The sequence below is a fragment of the Danio aesculapii genome, chromosome 19 (assembly GCF_903798145.1).
Source record: "Danio aesculapii chromosome 19, fDanAes4.1, whole genome shotgun sequence".
Lineage (NCBI taxonomy): Eukaryota > Metazoa > Chordata > Actinopteri > Cypriniformes > Danionidae > Danio > Danio aesculapii.
This window is the reverse complement of record NC_079453.1, coordinates 18,371,321-18,384,666: the sequence shown is the minus strand read 5'-3', so window position 1 is coordinate 18,384,666 and position 13,346 is coordinate 18,371,321. Positions and strand designations below refer to the sequence as shown.

At 37.6% G+C, this 13,346-nt stretch overlaps 1 long non-coding RNA gene across 2 annotated transcripts; it reads left to right on the top strand.

Moving 5' to 3' along the window:
• The first annotated feature begins 11,245 nt into the window (after positions 1-11,245).
• LOC130246237 (uncharacterized) lies at positions 11,246-12,183 on the top strand. 2 transcript variants are annotated; one of them, XR_008839418.1, is made up of 4 exons: positions 11,246-11,428; positions 11,574-11,662; positions 11,755-11,820; positions 12,134-12,183. It is a non-coding gene; the product is annotated as an uncharacterized LOC130246237 (long non-coding RNA). The 2 variants fall into 2 exon arrangements; XR_008839417.1 differs by lacking the exon at positions 12,134-12,183 and having other exon boundaries at positions 11,755-11,990.
• The last annotated feature ends 1,163 nt before the right edge of the window (positions 12,184-13,346 follow it).

The window sequence follows — 13,346 nt, the reverse complement described above, 5'->3', positions numbered from 1 at the left end:
CAGTCTTGAACTGCGGGCCTTGATGGCGAAACAAATTGCGCAATTCAGATTCTGTTTGCAGTTCAGCTGAAGGGGACACATTTGACTCCACTGAATTAGATATGGATCTTATTATAGTCGGCGAAGCAAGAACATTTCGCAAAATGTTAATTGGGTCTGTAACGTTAGCGCTATCACTGTTCATCATGGTCATTCAAATGGAGAAACGTGGCAAAATAGCTTACTTCGTCTTATTTTCTGATTAATGGCAGCTGGCAAACCAACAATGTGCATTCCTGCCACCTTCTGGACTGAAGTGTGGACCCAAAATAACCCATTAAGGATTGCGACACCATACAGAAAATCATATTAGACAACAATGTATTTATTCTAATAATAAATAATATTATATACTTCATGTGTGATTGTGTATTGATTAAACCTACTGCTTTCATTTATTTTAGGATTTTAATAAACATTTTGCTGGAGCAGTCATGTCATGTTTTCAATAATCAAAAGACCTAATACCTCAATTAATCACATCATTTATATTTCATAAGCTTGAAGATAGGATAGATTTCACTACAACACGGCTAATTGAAATTACCTGATACAGGCTTATAATTATAAATAATGATATATTTCGTTTTGGCTGTGACTTTTACACTGAAACGACTTCTTTTTTATGAACTGAGATAACTTCCTGTTATACTGAAATACCTTCCTTATACAGTGAAAAATTCATGCGCACTCACATATGAAATCACTTGCATATATGTATATACACAAGTCATTATATATATATATATATGGGTGTGTTTGCATAGATGCAGTTTATATGTATGTGCGCGTGTGTGTGGGTGTGTTTGCATAGATGCAGTTTATATGTATGTGTGCGTGTGTGTGGGTGTGTTTGCATAGATGGAGTTTATATGTATGTGCGTGTGTTAGTGTGGGTGTGTATGCATGGATGGAATATATATATGTATGTGCGTGTGTTAATGTGAGTGTGTATGCATGGATAGAGTTTATATGTATGTGCGCGTGTGTCGGTGTGTTTGCATAGATGGAGTTTATATGTATGTGCGTGTGTGTGTGGGTGTATGCGAGCGTCAAGTTTATATGTATATACACAAGTTTCATATATGTTGTTTTGAACATCTAAAAGTATAGGTGTATATGTGGGTAATTTATAGGTGTATGTGCACGTGTTTATGTGTGTGTTGATAAGCAAAGTTTGATTTAAATCCTACACGGCGCCTCATACCAAGGTGTGCCAGTGGCATCTATATATTTATATATATATATGTATGTATATATATGTATATATATATATATATATATATATATATATATATATATATATATATATATATATATATATATATATATATATATATGTATGTATATATATGTATATATATATATATATATATATATATATATGTATATATATATATATATATATATATATATATATATATATATGCACCTATTCCGCGCTCAAGTGCGCGCATAAAGCTTGCGCCTAGTAATGATTATGAATGTGTTGTGGGAGAAGAAAACATTTTAAATATTTGTTAATGAAATAGTGCATCATTATTCTGAGTCAGTGAAGGCTGAAAAAAATTAAGATTGCCAACTCTGCATACATTTCAAGGTTTTCAATGGTTTTATTTTCAATTCATTGCTGTGACGCGCTATAATTCACAGGAGCTGCATGAGAATGCAGAAAGCGCATCTTGCTTATTTTCTCTATTTTACAAAAGCACAACTTTGATGTTAATGTGAGTGTACATATATTTTCATTCTATGGCTTTATACAGCCCAGGTTCTAGTATTGCGTAAGTGGTGGGCATTATTTTACAGTGGTAAAGTGAAGTATTTCTTGGCAAATTCATAATGCACGCATTGCCCTGCACGCAGGCTTTTAATTATTATTATTATTATTATGTAATTATATAAACTGAGTTAACATTCTATCATTTGAACCACACACAGTTAGCAGACTTACATTTTCATTGCGTATGTCTAAATTATTTATAAATTAAATAAAAACGTAAATTAGTATAGTCATTGCCATTAAAATAAATTCATAGTTCTCTACTAAAGAATAAGACGAATGTGCAATTGCATTACGATCCTTGCACGAGCAGAGCGAAGCGTTTATATATGGAGAGAGTGTCACGGATCCCTGCTGCAAGGGATTCATCTATATAGTTGTTCATGGCAGTTCGTTCGGGGAGAGAGAGTGAAAAAATACCGCCTCTAGGGGGGCAGGAATCTGGGAGCAACTCAATGGCGCAGTCATAGGGGCGGTGGGGGGGCAGGGAGGTAGCTCTCCTTTTGCTGAAGACAGCCTTAAGGTGGTGGTATGGAGCTGGGACTAGAGACAGATCTAGGGGTTCTTGAGACTCGAGAAAAGGTTTAAGGGGTTTCTGACTCAGGCAGGTGGTTTGGCACGTGGGACTCCAATTTAAAACTGTGTTAGTGGGCCAATCAATTTGAGGGTTATGCTGAAGCAGCCAGGGGTGCCCAAGGATAACGGGAAACTCTGGTGAGTGTATCAAGTGAAAGCAAATCTTCTCTTGGTGCTGACTAACAGATAGACCCAGGTGGGAGGTGAGGTGAGTGACTTCTCCTGGACCTAACGGTCTACCATCCAGAGCAGTGACAGATAGCGGGTCAGGAAGGGGATCGTTAGGAATTTTGAAGTTTTTGGCTAAGGTGAGATCAATGAAATTTCCAGCAGCCCCGGAATCTACAAAGGCCTGAAGTTGGCATTTCTGGTCTGCCCACGTGAGCGTGACGGGGAGAAATAACCCAGATTTGGAGGGTACGGTACTGACTGTAGCTCCCGTTACAGTCCCCCCTTGCCTGTACGGAGCTGAGCGTTTCCCGAGAGCTGAGGGCAGGTAGACCGAAAGTGACTAGGCAGACCACAATATAGGCAACATCGCTCTCTCATGCGGCGCTCTCTTTCAGTAGGAGAGAGACGAGTTCTACCCAACTGCATGGGTTCTAAAACTTCTTGAGTAGTTTGTAAAGTTTGAGGGGATGTTTGGGTGAAAAATGGTGTGGGGGCTGAGGAACAGTTCAGCTTCCTTTCCCTCAGACGATTATCCAGGTGAATAGCTTGGTCCATCAAAGTCTCAAGGTCCAGAGCAGGTTCTCTGGTAGCTAGGTCGTCTTTAATGACCTCCGACAGCCCATTTTGAAAGCAGACCATGAGTGCCTCATTATTCCAGCCACTCCCTGCTGCAACAGTTCGGAACTGGATGGCATATTCGGCCACACTACCACTACCTTGTTGAAGGGTGAGGAGTTTCTTAGAGGCTTGCCGGCCACTGTGGGGGTGATCAAAAACCCGCTTAAACTCCTCTTCGAAAGCCGAAAAACTTGAACAGAATGGAGCCTTAGCTTTCCAAACTGCAGTGGCCCATGAGAGAGCCTTACCAGACAGGAGGGTGATTACATACGCAATCTTGGCCCGATCTGAGGGGAAGGTAGATGGCTGTAATTCGAAGGTTAAAGCACATTGGGTGAGGAAACCATCGCATACACTAGGATCACCTGAGAAGCATTGAGGAGGTGGCAGTCGAGGTTCCGTCAGTGGATTGGGTACTGAGGCTACAGGGGAGGCAGGAGTAGGGCTGGAAGGTAACCTGTCGAAAAGCTGACGAATAGAAGTCATTATGTCAGAAAGTACCTGTGAATGTTTGGCCATGAGTGTTTCTTGCTGCACTAGGGCTTGCTCATGTCGCTGGACCGTAGAAGCCTGCTGGGCTACTGTGGCAAGAAGATCCTGAGGACTGTGGGTTCATGTTTGGTCTTTGGCTTGGTTATTCTGTCACGGATGGGGTTTGAACCCGGGTCTCCAGTGTTAGAATCTGAGTGCTTAACCACTCAGCCACAGGTGGATAATGAACCCAGAAGCGAGACGGTACTTGCAGTGCTAGAGATTTATTTACAAAAAAAAACAAAAATCCAGATTTGGAACAAAAAAATGCAGAGATAAAATAGGACAGAGTTAACGGAGGAACAAAAAGGCCTACAGGCAAAATATCTCTGAAAAAACTAGAACGGGAGAAACGCATCCAAAAAACAAAGAAAAAGGTTAAGTCGCATAGAGCACTGTGATAAACAGACTTTAAAAAAAACCAGGCCAGACACACAATAACCAAGGGCTAGCATCAACAATAACCAAGCAAAGAAACAGGGGAGACTAGACAACTTAAATACACAAGACATAACAGGACACATGTGAAAACAATCACGTAATTACTAAACTCAAACACATGGGGACAAACGAGGACATCTAGTGGAGAAACAAAATCATAACATGTAAAAGCTAAATTCATAAAATGACAGATCCTGACAGAGAGATTAGACTCAATAATAATTCACGCAAAAGACACGATGTACACATGCGTAGCCAAATTCACGTACGTAAAATATTTATTTATACTTACAAAAACAATTCACATGCACAAAATAAAAATACATTTTCATAAAATACGTTTCACAAATGCAAAACACCATTTGCAAATATATAAGAGTGTACAAAAAGTTTTGAATGTTTAAAATTCACGAGTTCATCCTGAATGCGAATGTGCTAATCCTCTCTCACGTACGACTCACCCTGAATACGAGTGTGTGCATTTTGAGACTTTCCTGTCAGCACACACCTCCCATGTGAGTCACTCGTGCCCTGTAGCCAATAAGATGCGAGCTTACTGTTCAACCAATCACAACTCCCTGAGAACGCGGGAATGACCGAAGCGCTTCACTGTGCGCACCATTTGCGCAGTCTGACTTAATTAACGGAGATGATCCTCTAAGAAGAAGAATACTCCTCTATTTAGCATGGCAGGTGAAGAGCGGGATGCGAGATTCTACTATAAAAAGCGTATACACAAACTAGTAGGAAACAGTATTGACTTACAGGAGTATCCGCTGAGAGCGCGCCAAGATGGCGCCTATGTAAGACGTGGTTTTAGTAGCTCTTCAACCTTATCTGCAATTCTTGACCTAACTTGCCTTCATGACTGTATAATAATAATTTAGCTCAACGAATTTGATACTTATGAACCCTACTTTTTAAGAGTGTTTTTTTGTGTGTGTACATCAAGTGGATTTATGAACATTGACTGAGCTCGCCTGTTACCTAACTGATATAGGCCTAGCAACAAGGAAAAGTTCTTTCACAGTTTGCTATGGAAGACGCTTTAGCAGTAAAGAGACAACATAATTATACCAAAACAACAGGGGAAAAGGACGATTTTGATTAATCATCAACAACACTACCTGAAACTCCGACGAAGAGTCCAAATGCAAAGATGCGACGTCACACAGCCGAGCCATCTAATGCAGTTCTCTTGCAAGCCATTGAAAATTTGGGGAAGAAACAAGATGATTTTTTGGAGAAATTGGTGGCAATTGAACAATCTGTTTCAAACAACTCGAGCCGCATCACTGAAATCGTGTCTGAAATGGACACGATTGCTAACAAAGCTGACTTAGCCGTTGCCAAATCAAGTGCGATAAAGGATCAAGTTACATCCTTAAAAACAGAAAATAAACAACTCTGGGAAAAGTTGGACGAGCTTGAGTCGTACAAAAGGCGGTGGAATCTTCGGATTGGTGGTATCCCTGAAGTAGAAGGAGAAAACGTAAAAATGGAGGTAATGGAAATACACCATGTTTCACCATGTTTGTCTGATGTTCTGCAATCCTCAATCGACGTTGCTCACAGACTCGGTAAGAAAAATCTGACACATCCTGGTCGCATTATTGTGCAGTTCATGTCTCGTACGCACCGTGACCTCATCTGGACCGACGCGAAGCGCTCTGAAATCCTCAAACAAAAAAATATCAGAATGAGAGAGATGCTCGGAACAAACTGTGGCCGCTCATCAATCAAGCTAGACTGGAAGTTAAACGTGCAGGGTTTCAAGGCTCTACGGCTGTCATTGATGGAAAAAAAGTCACTGTTGACGATATTAAAGTGACACACCTGAACATTCTAATGTCAAAAACTCACACTCTTTGATTTTGCTAAATGCTGGGTTCTTTTTTCAAACTAGAAAAAAACGAAAATACGTTTATAATGATGAGGAGGTCTGGACAAGTGTTGCACTCATCTTTTTTCCTTTACTCTAACTTGTAAAAGACGTTCTTCTATACAGTAGTTCTACTACTTGAATCGTTTCAGAACTCGTTCAATTTGTTATGTTATTTAGTTTGTCTTGTTTTTCGCTTAATGTTAGGGGAATTAGGGACTTAACTAAACGTAAAGCTTTATTTCTTTTTTGTAAATCAAAAAACAGAGATGTCTATTTTTTGCAGGAATCGCATTCAAACGTGAAAGATGAATCTTTTTGGTCAAACCAGTGGGGGAGAAAAATTATGTTTTGTCATGGTTCTAATAACTCAGCCGGAGTTATGACTTTATTTAATCCACAGTTCAAAAACACTTTACTTGAATCACATTGCTCAAATGAAGGCAGGTGGTTAATCACTGTAATTCAGTTTAGAGAAAACATTGTTATTCTTACAAATGTATACGGCTATAATAGGTCCAATCTTAACTCTGTGTTCTTTTCAGACTTAACTGTCAAACTAACTTTATTAAAAATAAAATATCCATCCTCAACAATAATTACAGGTGGGGACTTTAATGAAGCTCCTGATCTTTGCTTTGATAGGTTTCCTCCAAAATATGACAATAATACGCCCAATAAAATTATTAGTGATATTTGCTCTAATCTTTCTTTAGTAGATATTTATAGACTCTTACACAATGACATTTCCTCTTCTTTTACCTGGTTTAAATCTGACCTGACACAGAAATCACGTATAGATTTTTGGTTAATATCTGATAGTTTGATTTCATCTGTTAAATCTTGCAGTATCTCCACTGCCCCATTAACTGATCATGCAGGTATTGAATTAGAAATTTCAAATTTCATCTGTAGTTCATCAAGAAAGCCTGGATATTGGAAATTAAACACCTCTCTATTACAGAACTCTGAATACTGTTTGGGGATTAAAAGCATAATTGACTCTTTTAAAAAAACCACAATCAACTCTCATATCCTAAATTGGGAATTATTAAAATTTGAGCGTCGCAGTTTTTCAATAAAATTTAGTAAAAAATTGTCAAAATCTCAGGGACTATATTATGAATCCTTAGTAAAGGAAATTAATCATCTTGCATGTATTACTTCCTCATCTGATACAGAGACAGAAAAATTATACACATTAAAGAGCCCATATTATAGATGAAATAGGGTCATATTTAGGTTGTAAGGGTCTCCAACAACAGTCTAATATGCATGCAAGGTCAAACAACACTTTGATGGTCTTATAATATGCATTTATTTTTACCTAGTTATCCCAGCGACTCCCATATGAATCGTTCAGCGATTCATTTGTACCCAAACTCGTCCTCAGCACGAAGCTAATCTGCGCTGATTGGACCAATGACAGGCTGCTGCGATTGGTCGACGACACTGACAGGCTTCAGGGCGAGACAGAGTGAAATGCCCAGCAGATTATCAACAATATAAAAGTAGTCACAGTGTACACACGCTTCATAGTGGATTTTGGCTGCCAGTGGGTGAATGTAAATACAGACGATGGACTAGAAAATACTGACGACTAACTATTTTATCAAGCAAAAAGTCCAAGAACTGGCGAGGATATGTCCTAGCAGTCTACTTGCTCTTTTTACACACACGCACACACAGGGCCGGCGCGTCCAGAATAGAGACGGCGCGGCGGCGACACCTCCCTCCCCCTCCGCGTCCTCAGTTACATCCGCGATTTCAACCGCGACACCCCAACCCCCCCCCCCCCCCCCCCCCCGGGTCCTCATTTTACAAACGGGTCCCTTTGATCACCCTTTGCCTAGAACTTTACCCTATTCAGAGACACACACACACACACACACATCAACCTCCTAAGAGGAGACACTCACACAAACGACCGTCCTCAGAGGAGCCACACACACACACACATTACACACACACACATAGCTGACTATCCATAAACAAAGCGGCACGCGTCGCGTTGAGAAGGGTGATCCTGCACAACTGGAGTGGCTGCACTTTCAGGACCGTACGTTTAGGACCGCATCTTTAGGACCCTAGTTTTTTGTGACATCGCCACCTGCCGGATTAGATCATAGACGCTCTAATAAGATGGACGACATGGATGGCAAGAATAATGTGAGTACCGATTTTCTTTTAGGTTTTATTTTAAACTGTAAAAGAAGGTGTTTATTTAGTACTGTTATTGTTTTATACTGTGCAAAGTTTATGCAAAAATGCCCGATTAGCCCGCACGATTTACCCCAGTTTCAAGGGTCTCGGACAAAAATTGTGGAAAGTTATGTTACGATATGCGACGATTTTTTTCCAGAAGAAAATCTAATAATATTGAGTGTGGAGAAGTTTACACAGGTAAAATGAGAGCTGCTAACTATCAATCAATTATTCCCACGAATTGGGAATACATTTTCTAATTGTATTAAATATTACAACGTTCTCAATTCGTGGCCATGGTTTAATGAAACTGTTGATTTAATGGCGTGTTGACTTAACGGCTAATCATTTTAAAAAGTACGTTGATGTGTGAGGTGTTTCAGATTTACCTATATTTTTCTGTAATAGTGTGAAAACGTCTTCTACTCATTGTTTTATCACATTAGCCAAGTATAAATCAGGCCTTGACCATATAGTCTTATTATCATGTATTATGTCTACACATTAATATCTATGTTTATTGTGTAGGCATGTTAATGTCTATCTACCTGGCCAATATGAAGTGATGGCCAATATAATTGAAAACAAACTATAGGAATATTTTCGCTGAGGTTATCTCAAACTTTTGGGTAACACTTTATAAAAACTGCATACTATAAATTATTAAGCATTAACAAATGGTTAACTTATTACTTTATTATTTGTTTAGCATTAAATCTACATTAATAGACATAGTTAAGCAGTTTATAAATACAGTTACAAATGCTAGCTGTATTCTTGAATTAATAGCACCTCTATGATGTGCTTGCTTGTTTTTTTGTATTTGTTAATTATTTGTTTCATTTCATTATTTTTGTTTCATTACAAAATTAAGTATTATTTAAGCAAATGAATGACAGTGATTAAAACAAAACAATAAAAAATAAAACTTTACAAAATCAAATAAAAAACAAATCTTTGCAATCTAAAGATAAAATTACTGTACAGTTTAAACCACAGCATAACATTAAAAATGTTTTATCATATTGCGAAATAGTGATATTTTGATGTTTTATCAAATTAAATTTTTAAAATGTAATGTTATTCTTACTTAAAAATAGCAAAGATTTATTTTTCATTTGATACTGAGCCTTGTCATTTATAAGAGATCTACAAATCATAAATATTCCACACTTTAGATTAGGTCACAAAACTAAGAAGTTGAGCTAATACCAGATTTATTAATTTACAGAGTAACTATTACTCTATGCCTGAAAAATAAGATGTATACATGTTCATTAATCACTTGCACCAATTACTCTTAAATAACTCGTATGTAAATAATGCAATACTTCATTATTGAAAAAAGAATCGCATTATAAATAAAGAATACAGCATCTGCAGCTGTATTTAAACTACTTACTAATGTCTGTTATTGTAGATTTAATGCTTAGCAAGTGATGAACTAACTATTTGTTAATTCTTAAGAAATTATTCATAGTATGCAGCTATTTAATTACCAAATACACTAACTATTAGGCTCTCTCTTTTTCAAGATGCATATAACGATCCAACAAGGGAGATCCCTGCCTGAATTGAAGAGATGCTGTATGATACAGTACACATGCTGTATGATACAGTACACAGGCTGTACTGATATATTTTGACTGCATTCCTATAGGCTATACTGATATATTTTGACTACGTTCCTATAGGCTGCACTGGTGTATTTTGCCTGTGTTCTTATAGGCTGTACTGGTATATTTTGCCTACGTTCCTATAGACTGTACTGATATTCTCAGCCTGCGTTCTTATCCTTTTCTTTTCTTTTTTTGTAGAAATCTTGCACAACAAATTGATCCTGGAAACTGGACTGAGAAGACTGGGCATGATGTTGCTGTAACTAAACAAATGGCTATTTCAAACAAATATAACTACAAGAGATAGACAGTGGCTTTCATCTGTATCTTTTTTTGTTACTTTTAGGGCTTGCCACGCCAGAGCTGTGGTAATGAATGTGGGGTTTTTATGCTTATGGTGAGGTCTAAGGTTTTTAACTAAGTATAAACAAGCCTTTGTCAACACTGTGAATAAAAGCTTTTCCATCTTTTCTATTGCAGTATACCCTTTGCTCTGTGACCGGTGTGGCAATTGAATTCCAGGAGGTAAGTTTGTTTAAAGCAGCGATGTCCAAACGGTCCTGGAGGTCCGGTGTCCTGCAGATTTTAGCTCCAACTTGCCTCAACACACCTGTAAAGATGTTTCTAGAAAGCCTAGCAAGAGCTTGATTAGCTAGCCCAGGCGTGTTTGATTGTGGTTGGAACTAAAATTTGCATGACACTGGCCCTCCAGGACTAAGTTTGGACACCCCTGATTTAGAGAAAATGTTAGAAAAAAATTCTCACTTTAAATGTTTGTTTGTATACTCTTTATCTTGAAGAAAATGGACACATCATGAATTATAAGACTTCAAAATAGAAGGGTATGGCACCTCTGTAACACTTTTGAAAAATTTCATGTGCTGTTTTCCATTTTATATATATATATATATATATTGGATGTTATCATATGTGTTTGCTGGATAATGTATAATAAAGTATAATGACTGTCATCGTCATCTTAAGATAAATAGGAAATATTTGCAATAGTTGTTTCATGCTATATGCAGCTGTAAGGTAATGTAGTGTAGGGAAAAGCTATGCAGTATTTTAGATTAATCTTGTTATTTTTAATCAGCGGTTTGCCTTCTGGACCGATGAGGCCAGAAACTTGCTCCAAGGAAAACTTCAGCCAGTGAACAGGGTGCCAAAAAAGTGTGCCATCTCTGAGGAAATCCCACTTCACATTCAGGCTGTTCCACAACAGAGGAAAAAAGAATTGTCGACTTTATTGTAAAGTTAAAGGGGTCTGAGGAGCATTTGACGGTACTTCACCGATCTTCACATTTATCCATCTTTGTCTTTAGTGTAATACGTTTCTCTAAATAATTGTTTTTATACCATTGTTTGCCCATAGGGTGTACTCAACAGGAAGCCCTCTAAGTGGTTGCGTAAGCAAGCATCTTTCCAGGTGCCTGTCTACATAGACAGTGAGGAAGAGCAAGATATCCCTTTGCTTATCTTAAAGACGTATTGCACAGGACACCAACAAAACTGAGGTTTACAGATGAAGTGCAGCTTATCTGTGATGTTCTTTTTCCAGAGGTATGCCAGACCAAATAATGCACTTACAAAATCTACTGTATATAAATTGCATGCTGGGTGTTACTCATTTATCGACCCATGTATAATGATATTTGCTGTTCGGTGGTGGTATATTAGTTCATTTAAATGAATCATTTTTTCATAGGCCATCATACATGCTCTGGGGGTCTTGAGGGGTTTGTCTTCAGATGATGCTGAGCAGGTTTACCTTTCTGGCACAAAATATCATTACAGGTCAGAATATGATTTATTTTGACACAATGCTCAGAGAAACTTTTTGTTACTGATATTTACATTAACCCATCAGTGCTTGTTCTCTATTTCAGTGAAGTAGAATAATTTAGTCGAAAAATTGACAAAAAATCTAGGAAAGAAGGGAGACCATTCAATAGGTGGGTATTGCTCTTATATACCTAAAAATTTGCAGCTGGCAGTTGGGTGTCCTTTTTGGTTCTCCTAACAGTGCATAAGTTTAAACCAGAAATATATATTACAGTTAAACATGGTAAAATATATTTTTTATTACTTATAATAAATATTAATTTAAATTTAATTGCATAACAAATGGTTCAACTTTTTATTTGTTTATATATATATATATATATATATATATATATATATATATATATATATATATATATATATATATATATATATATATATATATATATATATATAGATTCTCTCTCCCTCTCTCATTCACAGGAGCTAAAGGAATGCTGCTTTTTGTGCTATTGTGGCTGTTGTGTGTGGATGTTTAAATAAATGTACATTCTTGAATAAATCCTCTGTCATGTCTCTCTACATTCTTTACAAACTGGTTTTAAATTAGTTACTGCATATGCTGATTACATTTGATTTCAATGTATTTGTCCTGATACTGAGCTAATTAGTTTAATCCAAGGGGATTCATCCATATACAGTATTTTTCAAGAAATGCAAGTCTTTTAAGGCACTCATTTTTTTCATTTTTGTAAAGTTAAGAAACATTTTTAATTTCTTTTTTTATCTGTAAATTCATTTGTTTTAATTTAAAATTGTTACTCACAACAGGTGTTTCACACTTTAACTTCTGGTACGTTTTACATCAAAAAGCACAATTTGAAAAAAAAAAGCTCCTAAAAGTCTCCGCTATATCATCCAATCAGGTAGGTGGCGCTGGGAATCCAGTCCTGCAACTGAAGTTTTCACTATATAATTAAATTCGGTAGGTGGCGTTGTTAAATATGGTCCTAGAAATGCAGTTTACCGTGCCATCCAATCCAGTAGGTGGCGCTGCCGAAAAGAAATGCGGTCCTAGAAATGCAGTTTTACAATGTCATCCAATCCAGTAGGTGGCGCTGCCGAAAAGAAATGCGGTCCTAGAAATGCAGTTTTACAATGTCATCCAATCCAGTAGGTGGCGATGTCACAAAAAACTAGGGTCCTAAAGATGCGGTCCTAAACGTACGGTCCTGAAAGTGCAGCCACTCCAGTTGTGCAGGATCATACTATTGGTCGCGTTTTCAACGTAGCTTTACACGCGATATGAGAATATAAAGAGTTAACCTGATACAGCACACGCGGTTACAAGTAACAAAACACAACTAAATGCATAATTTGCAAGCTAGAGTAAACGAGGCAACAATTTTAATCGCACGTACTTACACTGGTGAAATGGGGGAAGAAACTGATTCATGATCCACTGATCCTTGTTCTGACAGTCTTTACTGATCCTTCCCTTAACAAACTGATGAAGTCTTCTTTGTAAGCAGGTAGTTTCCAGAGGCTCTCGATCTGCTCAAGGCTAGGCTATATGCTAAGGTTTCATCTTTGGGTGAACTGACAATAATCTCCATCTGCACAGCGTGACTTCATTCTACCAGTGTCTGTGTGTGTCTCTGTGTGTGTGTGTGACTTTTTTCTGTTAGTGGGCGGG